Source organism: Ahaetulla prasina, chromosome 3, assembly GCF_028640845.1.
Source record: "Ahaetulla prasina isolate Xishuangbanna chromosome 3, ASM2864084v1, whole genome shotgun sequence".
NCBI classification, from domain to species: Eukaryota; Metazoa; Chordata; class Lepidosauria; order Squamata; family Colubridae; genus Ahaetulla; species Ahaetulla prasina.
Window position 1 is genome coordinate 197,710,060 of NC_080541.1, and position 13,302 is coordinate 197,723,361.

A 13,302-nucleotide genomic window follows, 5' to 3' on the forward strand; every position below is an offset into this window, starting at 1 on the left:
TCAAACTCAAAGAGCCAGCGCTGACCAAACACATCTCCATGATCATATGGCCGGCATGACTAAACGCCAAAGGTGCATGAAACGCTGTTACCTTCCCACCAAAGGTGGTCTCTATTTTTCTATTTGCATTTTTTACGTGCTTTCGAACTGCTAGGTTGGCAGAAGGTGGGAGCTCACCCAGTTATGCGGCACTAGGGATTCTAATCACTGAACTGCCACCTTTCGATTGACAAACTCAGCGTCTTAGCCACTGAGCCACCATGTCCCTTGTGTACCTTTAGTTAATTAATACTCGAGTCAAAGGAGTGCATGTTAACAATATTTTCTGATAAAGATGTAATAGCATTACTGATCTGCCTGGGCCAGCCATTCAAATCATGGTAATGCTTCGCTGTAGTTAAGCTTTCGTTATTGAAATTGGTAAGAGTTGTGGCAGGAACCAGTTAGCTGTCATTGCTACCACCAGGTCTCAGAGATTAGGTACATAAAGCTGTATGGTAGCTCAGGGAATCCATACTTTATCAGATGGGTTCCAGCCTGATCTCTTTTTTCTCTTTGTTTTTCTGTAACAGGAGGATTTAATTTCTGCTTTGCTTTAGGTAAATAATCAATTATAGAGAAAGAAGGAGAAGCCAGAGGAGGAACAGCAGTGGGCAGGCTGGTGCAAATAGGGCATCAGGCTAGAACAGGAGTGCTATTCAGCAGGTTCTGATAGGTTCGGGAGAACAGGTAGAGGAAATTTTGAATAGTTCGAAGAACTGGCGAATACCATCTCCGGCTGGCCCAGAGTGGGTTGGGAATCAGTGGTGGATTTCAAATTTTTTTACTACTGGTTCTGTGGGTGTGGCTTGGTGGGTGTGGCATGGCTTGGTGGGTGTGGCTTGCTGGGCGTAACAGGGGAAGGAAAGGTCGGCAGCTCGGAGGTTCGAATCCCTAGTGCTGCCGTGTAATGGGGTGAGCTCCCATTACTTGTCCCAGCTTCTGCCAACCTAGCAGTTTCGAAAGCACAGAAAAATGCAAGTAGAAAAAATAGGGACCACCTTTGTTGGGAAGGTAACAGCGTTCCGTGCGCCTTTGGCATTGAGTCATGCCAGCCATATGACCATGGAAATGTCTTCGGAGAGCGCTGGCTCTTCAGCTTTGAAACGAAGATGAGCACCGCCCCCTAGAGTCGGCAATGACTAGCACGTATGTGCGTGGGGAACCTTTACCGTTACCTAAGGCTCAAAAAGGTATTCAAGCTTACTTGAGGCTATAAAAAGATAGATATGAAATCAAAAATAATACATGAGGAAGCAGAACTTTTCACTATATCTGATCATAGTTTTTAAAATATGGTTCTACACCTTATCTGCTTTTCTTAAAGGAAATTGGTAGCCCAATAATAGGGCAGAGTTTGCTCAAGACACAAATAAAATGTCATTTGGTTTTAATCTCAACCAATCTGCATTCAACTCTAGTTTTCTTACTTGATTGCTGCCCTCAGTATTGCTGACTCCAAAATGAATGTACAGATCTCCTGTTCCAATCTCCTGTTGCTTCCCTGACTATTCCTCTTTGGAAAAATAATTTGAACTAGATTCTCCCTCTCCCTCCGTCCCCTTCCCCCTCCCTCCCTCTCCGCCTCTCCTTCTCTCAAATGCTTCAAGCATTCATAGAAAGTAGTATTGGAAGGTTTTGTTAAAAAATAAATGTTCCACTTTTATGTTGAAATTCATTTCATAAAACTGCTTTACTCTAATTTAATTTGGTATAATGAGAGCCAGTTTAGTGTAGCAGTTAGGACATCAGGCTAGAACAGGAGTGCTATTCAGCAGGTCCTGATAGGTTCTGGAGAACAGGTAGAGGAAATTTTGAGTAGTTCGAAGAACTGGCAAATGCCACCTCCGGCTGGCCCCAGAGTGGGGTGGGAATCATTGGTGGGTTTCAATTTTTTTTACTACTGGTTCTGTGGGTGTGGCTTGGTGGGTGTGGCATGGCTTGGTGGGTGTGGCTTGGTGGGCGTGACAGGGGAAGGTTACTGTAAAATCTCCATTCCCACCTCAGTCCGGGGAAGGTTACTGCAAAATCTCCATTTCCCCCTGATCAGCTGGGAATTGGGAGGCAGAGAATAGATGGGGGTGGGGCCAGTGGTGAGATTCAGCCAGTTCGCACCACTTCGGGAGAACCAGTTGTTAACTTTGTGAGAAGTTTGGCAAACTGGTTGTTGGAAGAAATCATTAGGGCAGAGAACCAGTTGTTAAATTACATGAATCCCACCACTGGGTGGGGCCAATCAGAATTTTTACTACCAGTTCTCCAAACTACTCAAAATTCCCACTACCGGTTTTCCAGAACTGGTCAGACTCTGCTGAAACCCACCTCTGGTGGAATGGGGATTTTGCAGTATCCTCCCCCTGCCATACCCACCAAGCCACACCACGCCCACCAAGCCACGCCCACAGAACCAGTAGTAAAAATGTTTGAATTCCACCACTGGGCTAGAAATAAGGAGTTCCAGTGGTGAAATCCAATTTTTTTTACTATTGGTTCTGTGGGCGTGGCTTGGTGGGCGTGGCAGGTGAAGGATATTGCAAAATCTCCATTCCTACCCCATTCTGGGACCAGCCAGAGGTGGTATTTGCCGGTTCTCCGAACTACTCAAAATTTCTGTTACCGGTTCTCCAAAACCTTCTCAGAACCTGCTGGATTTCACCCCTGCACCCCTTCATATCAAGGAAGATATACAATAGGGATTCTTTCATATAATAATGTTTTCCACTCAGAAGGGGATTTAAAGTCAGGTATTTCTCACATGAGTTGTAATATTTATTTATCACACCTTATACAAAGTGTCATGTATAATATGCCAATATTGGAGAAATAGTCACATATAGGAATAGGATAGGATATAAAATGCTCCATTTTTTTAATAGGTTTCCCCCCCCCCAAAACAAGCACCTTTTTCTAAAAATGCTATAAAGAAGAGTTTGCCTGATTTCTCAGGCATTGTAAGAACAAGTGGTTATCTTATAAATAAATAAGTGTATAATTTATTTATCATTTGGATACTGGTCCTGGAGAGAATCCCAGCATGTTCAAACTGATTGTCAAAAGTAGCACAATGTGTTGTTAAGGGGATAGAATAAACAATTTTTTGTTTTGTAAAGGGGAACAAAATCACAGCCCTGGTGACCTGCTCTCTGCGCAAGAGGACTGTGGTAGCCCCCAGATGTTTGTTGAACTACAAATCCCATCACACATTAGCCAGCAGGACTTGACTGGGGATGAGGGGAATTGGAGACCAACTGACGACAGGTTGGACAAAGATAATTTTGGTACAGAATGGAACAGAACAGTGTTTGCACAGCAGCTAAAAGGCCATTAGCTTCACTTGGTTAAATTTCCTTATGGTAATATGCAGTTTTTATGAGCAATAGGAGTCAATGAACTGATAGAATCAAGGGTTTTTCTCCTCAGATTTTAAAACAGGTTTTAATTAGCAATGGAAAGTTAAGCCTTATGTGGTCCTAATAAACACAATCTGCTTATCACCTTTAGTGCTCAATATTGCCAGATTATAAGCATATGAAGAAGAGAATGAGGATAGTAAATTTGTAAAGGGTGAATTAAAATGGAATTTAGCATTTTCAGACACAGTCTACAATTGTTTCAGTCCAGTTAAATTTAATCATGACTGTCCCATTGAAAGTAATGGGAGGGAAAGTTATTATAATTATTTTTTTCTGTTGATTTCAGCGAACTGAACTTTTTTTTTACTAGAAAGATGGGGAAGCCATTTTCATTTAATTCCCATCTGTATTAAAACTTCTTTACTACCATACTGTAAGGTAGAAGTTTCCCAAAACACCAGGACATATAGGGGTACAAAAAATGTCAAAGGAAGAGAAAATTGAAAAAAGAAAAAGAAAAGGTAAATCAGAATCCAACTCACCAAGCAGCAAGGGACAATTTGCAGTTTAGCATGTAAGAAAGAAATGTTACTAGATAACAGGAACATTCTATTTATTTTTTGTTCATTTCTTTGTATAGTAGGGAAGGATCCCTTTATGCTACAATTTTTAATGTGACATAAGAATAGTATTAACATCTATGGAGATTCTCAATCATCCAGGTCACTGGTCCCAAAGGTCCTTTTTGCAAGAGGCAACTGGACTTCGTTTTTCGTTGAAGAAGTTTTGCTTCTCATCTGAAGAAGCTTCTTGGATGAGAAGCAAAATGTCTTCAAGGAAAAATAAGGAAAGTCCATCTGCTTCTTGAAAAAAGTATATTTGGGACAGTAGTATTAATAAATCATTAACTATGTTAATTATTTTAATTTTAATTACATTTAAATTTAAAAACAAATTTACCACCTGTCCCTACTCCCACTTTTCTTCTTGGAGTGCAGCTAGTTTTCAACATGCAACTCACAGGTCGTATCTGATTCTTAAACAAAAACGAATTATTTTATTCCATGTTCCATTAAGAAATCAAGATAACAATTTTAAGATAAAAATACACTTCAATATTGTTGTATTACTTAATCAGATGTATTTACAAATTCAGTTGATTAATCAAATTAAGTCAAACAAACATTTTGACAAGAAGTATTCTGATTAAAACATAAACTCTTTCTACAGTGAACTATACCTCTATTCGCTATTCTCAATTAAACCAAACACTACTTTGGAATGCTAATTTTATGAACAAAAAGAAAACACAAAAAAAGATACTATAGCTCTATGAGAAGACATTCACTTTGGGCTTCTGAGAATGGTATGGCTCTGTAAAAGTGGAGACAATGAATGAGGCAAAGATTAAGAAATTAGAGAGTAGACCACTTCCTTGAAAACTCTCTGGTTAAGGAGAGGCCAGGAGATTGCCCACATGTGTTCCAGATAACTGCTCCTTGTGATGAGACCTCAGGGCAACAGTTTTTCATGTTGAGAATCAAGACCAGTGGTGGGTTGCCCCTGGTTTGGACGGTAGTAAAACCGGCGGGAGGCTCCGCCCACTTACTGGACGTTATTAGGAAGCTTCTGTGCATGCGTGCGGCCCCGTTGTGAATCGGTAGTAAAGATAAGTAGAACCCCTGGTCAAGACATGATGGGATTAGCCATCTTGTTCTCACCCCAGCAGAAACTTTCAAAGAGCACTAAATTAGCAAAACATGTTTTCTAATGACTTTTGGAAATTGTTCATTAACTATTTTAAATTATTAGATTGAGCAAGTTTGAAAATGCCAGGTTAAGTCTGCCTTCATTGCTGAATGAAAAAAAACCCCCTAATCATAATGTTAAAAATTTAAAGACTCTGAATAAACCCTAGAAATAAGAGTAACATTTGAAACAATTTAAGACTGGACAAAAACTGCATTAGTTATCAGGTTTTATAAATCTTTCTAGACTTTAAAAGTGGTCTTGACAAATTAAATAAATGCAGGCTTGAAGAAAAGAAAGCCTTATGGATTTCAACATTTAAAATGATTTTGAAGAAGTGCTTTGGCTTTTCACTGCTATTCATTAAAGCAGCTTAACTTTGTTTAGAAAAAAAAGTGCTGCTTCTTTAAGAGTTATTTTAATAAATAGATTCCTTAAAGCGATGGGTATTTTTTGTTTTTGGACTGACTTTTGAAAAGAAACACAGGCTGCTTTAATGAGAAAAAGAGAGATGTCGGTCATGTGAGGTGCAAAAGCACTATTTCTGAATCTCTTTTGAGGCATGTTATTAATATAAATCAACCCAACCATGTGCTAATATTAAAAACTGAGCAGAAAAGTCTTTTAAAAAATGAGAATAGACATTTCAGAGGTAGCCAGTTTTTAGGTCTGTCAGGTTTTAAATGTCAACCCAACACACTCTGCAGCTACTTAATCAGTTGGGCAAAGTAAGCAGTCAAGCAATTGAGAGTAGTGTTTATGTATTTCTAGCATGCTTTTGATAAACTGAATGTTTAAGTCTGTTTGATCTGCTAAATCTCTGCAAAATAGTCAGCCATTTCCCATTTATACTATAAAATTCCCTTACCTGTTACAGATACTCAATGGGCAGAAGTCCTAGTAGAGGAAAAGTGGGCAAACTTAATTGGATCCAATAGAAGAGAAAATACATAGCTCAGGCTTGAACTATGGAGTCCTTAGTGTTCTTTGAGCTTATAACATAACATAACAACAGAGTTGGAAGGGACCTTGGAGGCCTTCTAGTCCAACCCCCTGCCCAGGCAGGAAACCCTACACCATCTCAGTCAGATGGTTATCCAACATTTTCTTAAAAATTTCCAGTGTTGGAGCTTGGTTGTTTGCTTGCAGATGTTTCGTTACCTAACTAGGTAATATCATCAGTTTAACAGGATCTCTATGGATGTTATTTTCTTGTAGGCCAGAAAAACTTGTCAAGTTATACAATAATATAGATTACAATAAATCAGTTTCATAGATTGTATTTTTTAAATACTGCATCTTGCTTTACTAAAGATCTTTAGTAAAGGATCCTATTGGCCTTTTGGAAGTAATTGAAGATATATGGCTTTGTTATCTAGCCTGGAGATCCAGTCAAATTGGTGGAGAGCCTGTTCGATGGTTACATTTCTAGGAAATGAATAGTGCTCTCCCATTGTTTTTTATAGTTTAGTGGTTTTAATGTTTTTAATGTTTTTAATTAATTTTCGTACTTTTCTTTGCATTGCTTTTTTTGGTTTTTAACACTGTAAATCACCTAGAGTCACAATAACAAGATGGGAAGCTATATAAATTTAATAGATAAATAAATCTAGAATACATTCTCTGATAAGGTAAAAATTTGAGTTTGACTATTATTTTGCTTTAATTATTATATAGCCTAAAATGGATATTAGTAGATTCCATGTTCCTGAGATCTGAGTTAATTTTTTGTAAAACCATCCTATCAGTAGATTCCAAAAGCCAGATAATGGTTTATTGGCAAAGTCAAGTACCTCAACTAAAGATATAGATTTGTATTGTTTATACAGACCAAGAAATTTAATTTTGATACGGATTGTTTAATGTGGGATTATCACTTATTTAATTGGAATTTAAAACTAAGGATTAATTCAGCAGCACAATCCTGCCTATCATCTGTTCAATATTCTTTGGCAGATAAGATCAGTTCCAGATAGGAAAGCTTTTTTTTTCTCAAGAGAGTTCTTCTATCTTACTGATTTTCTGGTCAAAGTACTTATCATTAATTATTTAGGAAAGCTGGGCCTTATAAATACACAGTAAAGCTGCTGTTTTAGGTTAAACTAGGTGAAGGATCTGTAATCATCTAGGTGAGGTCATACAACTCGTTCCTCATCTTTGAGCATTCTGGTTGGGAAGTTGTGACTGGGCAATATTTGCATAGGCATAGGTTCTCAACAGGTTTATGTCTGATACAAGAAATGGAGAAATATGGTTCATAGTTTCACATTTACAAATAGTGTAACTAATTCCATTATTCTGAACCAGTGCAACTCAGAAGAAACCCTCAGATTCAAGCCCTCTGAAATAGTCCTATACCTCGGCTTAGGTAACAAGAGGAGGAAAAATATCAGAATTCTATCCCTGTCTGAAAAGTAAATGGGACAAATTAGTTTCTTGTCACTGCACTGCAATAAATACATTGTCATTTTTATACCCCAGTGAATCATATTCTCCATTTCCCCCGTAACTATTATACAGTCTGCTGGCAGTACATCATTTTTTGGTAATTTTATTTTCACCAATTGTTTTATGAAATTTTTGAGTTTTATGGACACTAAAACAAATCTAGCCTGCAAGTGTTATAGCCCTTTAAATCACTAGCAGGAAATCTCAAGGTTCCTCCAGACTATGAGAGAAGGAAGCTTTAAGAAAGAAAGATTGCCGCCAGCTTATAAACTGAGCAAAAACTCACAGATAAGTTTGTAAAAGGGACATACATCACTGGTGGCAAAAACTGGGACATAAAACAACATCGTTCTGCTCAGCTCCCTTAAGAATAAAAATGGATTTTTATTTAGCAGAAGTGCTAAAGGAGTTAGGAGAAAGGAACACACAAGCTTCTCCATGCTTCCTTAGCCATAACAATCCTTATTTCCTGCTGAGCAAAATTGTCAGGCACTATTACAGTGGGGCTGCAGTAGATAATAGCCCCAGCAGCAAGAAAATAGAGTAGCAGAAACCTTTTCTTGCTCATAAATATAATGGTTGAGCTTAGTTTTTAGGAAAGTAAACTGTTGCAGCCTTTAAGAAACAAGTTTGCTCTTGCTGTACCTAAATTCTCTCACATCATTTAAAGTTTTTACAGCTACTTTTAGAATTTCATACATGCACACCTTCATTTTCCCCCCAACTTGCCTAGAAACATGTCTCATTTATTATTAACAGATCCTGAGATTATAACTAACATCCACAACTTTTATCACACTCAGAATTTAGGGGCTTGTAATACAACAGATCTAGGAGGCAACAGATAAAGGAAAAGTAGACATAGCTGATCATTTCAACTAGTTTTTAATACATACTCTGAAATTTAAAAGAGTGTCAGTGTTAGATAGCATCAATGTAAATTTCCAAAATTTGGTTGGTAATATTTATTGACAATTCCAACCCATTTTATCTAAATAGCTCCACCATTCACAAACTATACAGTACAATATAAGTACAGTACAATATAAGGAAAGAAGTTAATAAAAATATTAATCCACCAAATTTTTTTAAAAAACCAGGAAACAGGACAGAAAACCAGGAAACAGGACAGAAAATAAGAGTATTTTAGAATAGTTCATCTGTTTGACACCGGAATCTAGCCATCCAAAATCACTTTAAAATTAAATAAGCAGCAAATCAATCAATCAAACAAACAAACAAATAAAATATTCTCCCAAAATAATTTTAGAGGTGACATTTGTCTTGGAAAACTATATGGAAACAACCATCTAGTTTTCAATGAAGTAAGAAACTTTTGGATACCAAAACTCTATACCAAAACTCTCTTGTATTGTATTTGAGGCCTTGTCTTTTTGTTGTCTATGAACCTCCAGAGCCGTTACAGAAACATATGCAACCAAATTAAAACTGAATGCACAAATTACCACACCAAGCAAGAAGAAAACCTTCTACGCACAAATTCCAATCGTGCCTTTTATAATTTTGTCAACAGTAAACTTAAAGATTCAAGATCCATCCCACCACTAAAAGATTCTAACAACAAAGAATGCAATGACGAAACAGTCAAAGCAAACTGTTATGTATTAACAGTTGTGCCTTTAAATATTTGAGCGGGAAATCAGCACGTTGCTGATTGGACGAAGCCTCCAGCAGAACTGTATAAAAGGAGAGGTTTTTCCCCCAGCCTGTTGCTGGGTTCACCATATATTAAAGAGCTGTTGTCACTACCCTGGTCTCCAGCCTCGTTACTTCCCGAACTTAACATTGGCGACGAAGGTGGGATCTCGAGGCTAAGGAGAACCAGAACCGAGCTGAAGCACGCTAGTTCCGAACCCAGCAAACTCAGGGCAGAAACGCGGAAATGGCAAACACGCCACCCGCACCGTACAACCCGGGCAAGGAGAAATGGGGAACATATATGACCCGTTTCGAAAGCTTTCTAAAGCCAACGAACTACAGGGATCCTGATAACCGCAAACGGGCTTACTTCCTAAGCCATTGCGGGCCGAGGTCATCGAGATTGCGGAAGCCCTGGCAGAGCCAACGCCGATACAATCGGTATCGTGGCCGACTCTGCAGACTTTGCTGAAGAACCATTTCGCACCGGCCGTCCAAATCGTGCAGCGGTTTGAATTCGGAGAACGTAGACAGATGGAGGCGAGTCCATCGGTGACTACATGGCGCGTTGAGAAGGCGTCCAAGGACTGTGGATACCGAGACTTAGGCGAGTGCTACTCGAGCAACTCATCCGAGGGTCAAGGACATCCGCCTCGGCGGCGACTGCTAGCCAGGAGCAACCTGACACTAGCCACCGCTCTGGGCGAGGCCAGAGCACACGAAATGTCTACTAAAGCAGCAGAGACTCTGCAAAAGCCTCTTCAATCCAAGGCGGCGCCAAAGCCAGCGCCAGTACACCAGGAGGAGATTCAGTCCGAATCCGAAGGTGAGGCGAGGATGAGGAAGGGTCTGCCGGACCGAGAAGCGACACTGAGGACCGTGGCGAGTGCGGAAGCTGCGGAGGGCAGCATCAGCGCCAACGCTGCAGGTTTAAAGGCGCAACATGCGGCGGTGTGGGAAGAAAGGACACTTAGCTCAGGTTTGCAGGCGGCCCAACCTTCCGCCGAAAATTCAAATCGGCCAATCAAAGCGGAACCGGAAAGGCGGCCCGCGATTGGTTCAAACAAGAAAGGCGCGAAGTCTAACCAAACGACTGTCATTATAGGCCCCGCCTCAACCAAAGTGGAAAAGAAGATTTTTACAAAGCCCAAGATCGAGGGAGTACGGTGCAGGCTTGAAGTAGACACGGGATCAGCGATCACCATCATGTCCTGGGACACCCTGGCGAAGTCACTGCCGTCCGTCGCGAAGCGCCATTTGCAAGCACAGCGGCTACGAGTGCACGACTACCAGGGGAATCGCATCCCTGTTCGAGGACCACCTCCGTCCGAGTCGAGTCGGCCCTCACAAAAGACGCTGCACATCACTATCGTCGAAGGAACTCTGCCCAGTCTGTTGGGACTAGACTGGTTTCGTGCCCTGGGCATGGGAGTGACTGGCATCTACAGAAGTGACTGCAATTTGAAAGACATTCTCTTTAACGAGTTCGAAGATGTCTTCAAGGACTGCCTGGGCAAGTACAAGGGAACCCCTATTTCCTTCAACTTAGACCCCCAGGTAGCCCCCATTAGGCTTAAGGCGAGGAGAGTCCCTTTTGCCCTAAAACCAAAAATTGATAAGGAGCTGGACAAGCTCATAAATCAGGGGGTTTTGGTGCCAGTCGATCACGCAAAGTGGGAGGCGCCAATCGTCACCCAATCAAGTCGGACGGGTCAATTAGAATTTGCGCTGACTACAAGGCGGCGCTTAACAAAGCCTTACAGAAAAGCGTACCGGTTCCGTGGTGCAACATTTATTGCACTCCTTGGGGCAAGGGCAAGTCTTTGCAAAGTTAGACTTGGCCCAAGCCTACCAACAACTGCCAGTAGAGCGCCCGCTGGCGAAGCCCAAGCGATTGTGACGCACAGGGGCATTCAAGTGCACCCGATTGCAATTTGGGGTTAGTGTGGCACCAGGGCTGTTCCAAAACCTGATGGAACGACTACTGCAAGGGCTCCCAGGGTAGTTCCTACTTGATGATGTCCTAATTTCAGGGAAAACATGGAGGAATTGGGGAGGCGGTTAAGAAAGGTCTTGAGCATTTTCCGGACAGCGGATTAAAAGTCAAGACAAATAAATGTCAGATAGGGTCGAATCGGTCGATTTCTTGGGCTACGGATAGACAAGAAAGGAATTCACCCTACTGAGAGCAAGGTTAAGGCAATTAGGAAGGCTCCAGCGCCCAAAAACAAAGCAGAGCTGCAGGCATTCCTGGGATTGGTTAATTTTTACGCGGTCTTTTTAAAGAACAAAGCAACCGGTTCCGGAACCGCTGCATAGGCTCTTAGGGAAAAATACTGTTTGGTCTTGGGGAAAGTCAGAAAATAGGGCTTTTGAAGCAGTAAAGAACCTGCTCTCAAGTGATAGCCTGCTCATCCAATATCACGACTCACTACCCCTAGTGCTGGTTTGCGATCGTCACCTTATGGGGTGGGGCTGTACTCAGCCATAGACTTCAAACGGCACAGAAGCCCCTATAGCGTTCTACTCTAGAACGATGTCCTCCCCAGAGAGGAACTACAGCCAATTAGACAAAGAAGCATTGGCCATTGTATCAGGGTCAAAAATTCCATGAGTATGTCTTTGGGCGGAATTTTGAAATCGTGACTGACCACAGACCGTTATTGGGACTACTGGCTGGCGACCGGCCAACACCTGTGGCACTGTCGCCACGTTTGACTCGATGGACTATATTTTAGCCGCTTACTCATACAAGCTGCAGCATCGACCGGGAAAAGAAGTGGGGCATGCAGGCGCTTTGAGCCGATGCCCACTGCCAGGGCGACCGAAGATCCACTCGGGGACACCCATCCTCCTTATTGACTCGTTGGACTCTGGCCCAGTCACATCAAAGGAAGTGGCTCGGGCATCATACCGGGACATTGTGTTAAGGACTGTACTCGGTTGGGTACAGAGAGGGTGGCCCTGCGCCGGGCGAGCAGTTCAAAGAATTTGTTAAGAAAGCGTGATGAGCTCTCGGCTCAAGGGGTGCCTGTTATGGGGTGATCGTGTAATAATTCCTGCTAAGTTAAGGGGCAGGTATTGGACCTCCTCCACGAGGTCACCCAGGCATCGTGAGGATGAAGGGTTAGCTAGAAGCTATGTATGGTGGCCACTCATGGGCAGAGATTGCTGAGAGGGTAGGGAAATGCCAAGCTTGCCAAGAGTCCAGACCGCTACCCCAACAGCCCCAGTCAGAGAATGGGAAAAGCCCCAAGGGCCTTGGTCAAGAATCCACATTGACTTTGCTGGCCCTTTCACGGCCAAACATTCCTAGTGGTGGTGGACGCATTTTCCAAATGGTTAGAGATCATACTTATGAAGTCCACCACAGCCGAACAGTAATCGCAACCCTCGCCACCTATTCGCAACTCACGGGTTGCGGACACTCTGGTGTCCGACAATGGGCCCCAATTCACGGCAGCCCAGTTTGAAGAGTACCTGGCAGAGGAAGGCATCCGACATGCCCTCTCTGCACCTTTCCACCCTGCGTCGAATGGCCTTGCAGGCGTTCCGTCCGGGCGCTAAGGAGGCATTGTCCAGGCTCAAGCCAGGTGACTGGCAAACAAAATAGACTTTTCCTAGCCGTCCAGCATAGAACCCCAAGCACAGCCACTGGGAAAAGCCCAGCCGAATTGCTAATGGGACGAAACTCCGGTGCCCACTTGACCGTTTGAACCCCATTACACACCCGAGGGTTACAAGGGGAGCTAGAAAAACAAGGGAAATGAGCATAGGCGACCGGTGTGGGCCCGAAACTATGGGGACGGCCCTAGTTGGCTCGCAGGACAAGTAACAAAGTAACAGGGCCAAAATCGTATGTGGTAGAGCTACCAGACAACCGAATGTGGGCGCCACATAGATCAGTTAAGGAAACGAATAACTGACCAAACCGAACCAACAGAGACAGGTAATGACCAATACCACTTTGAATCCACAGCTGACAATGACCCGGGGGAGGCGCAAGACTTAGCTGAGGTCCCAGAGTTCCAGCGACGCCATCAGGTCCCCGAGG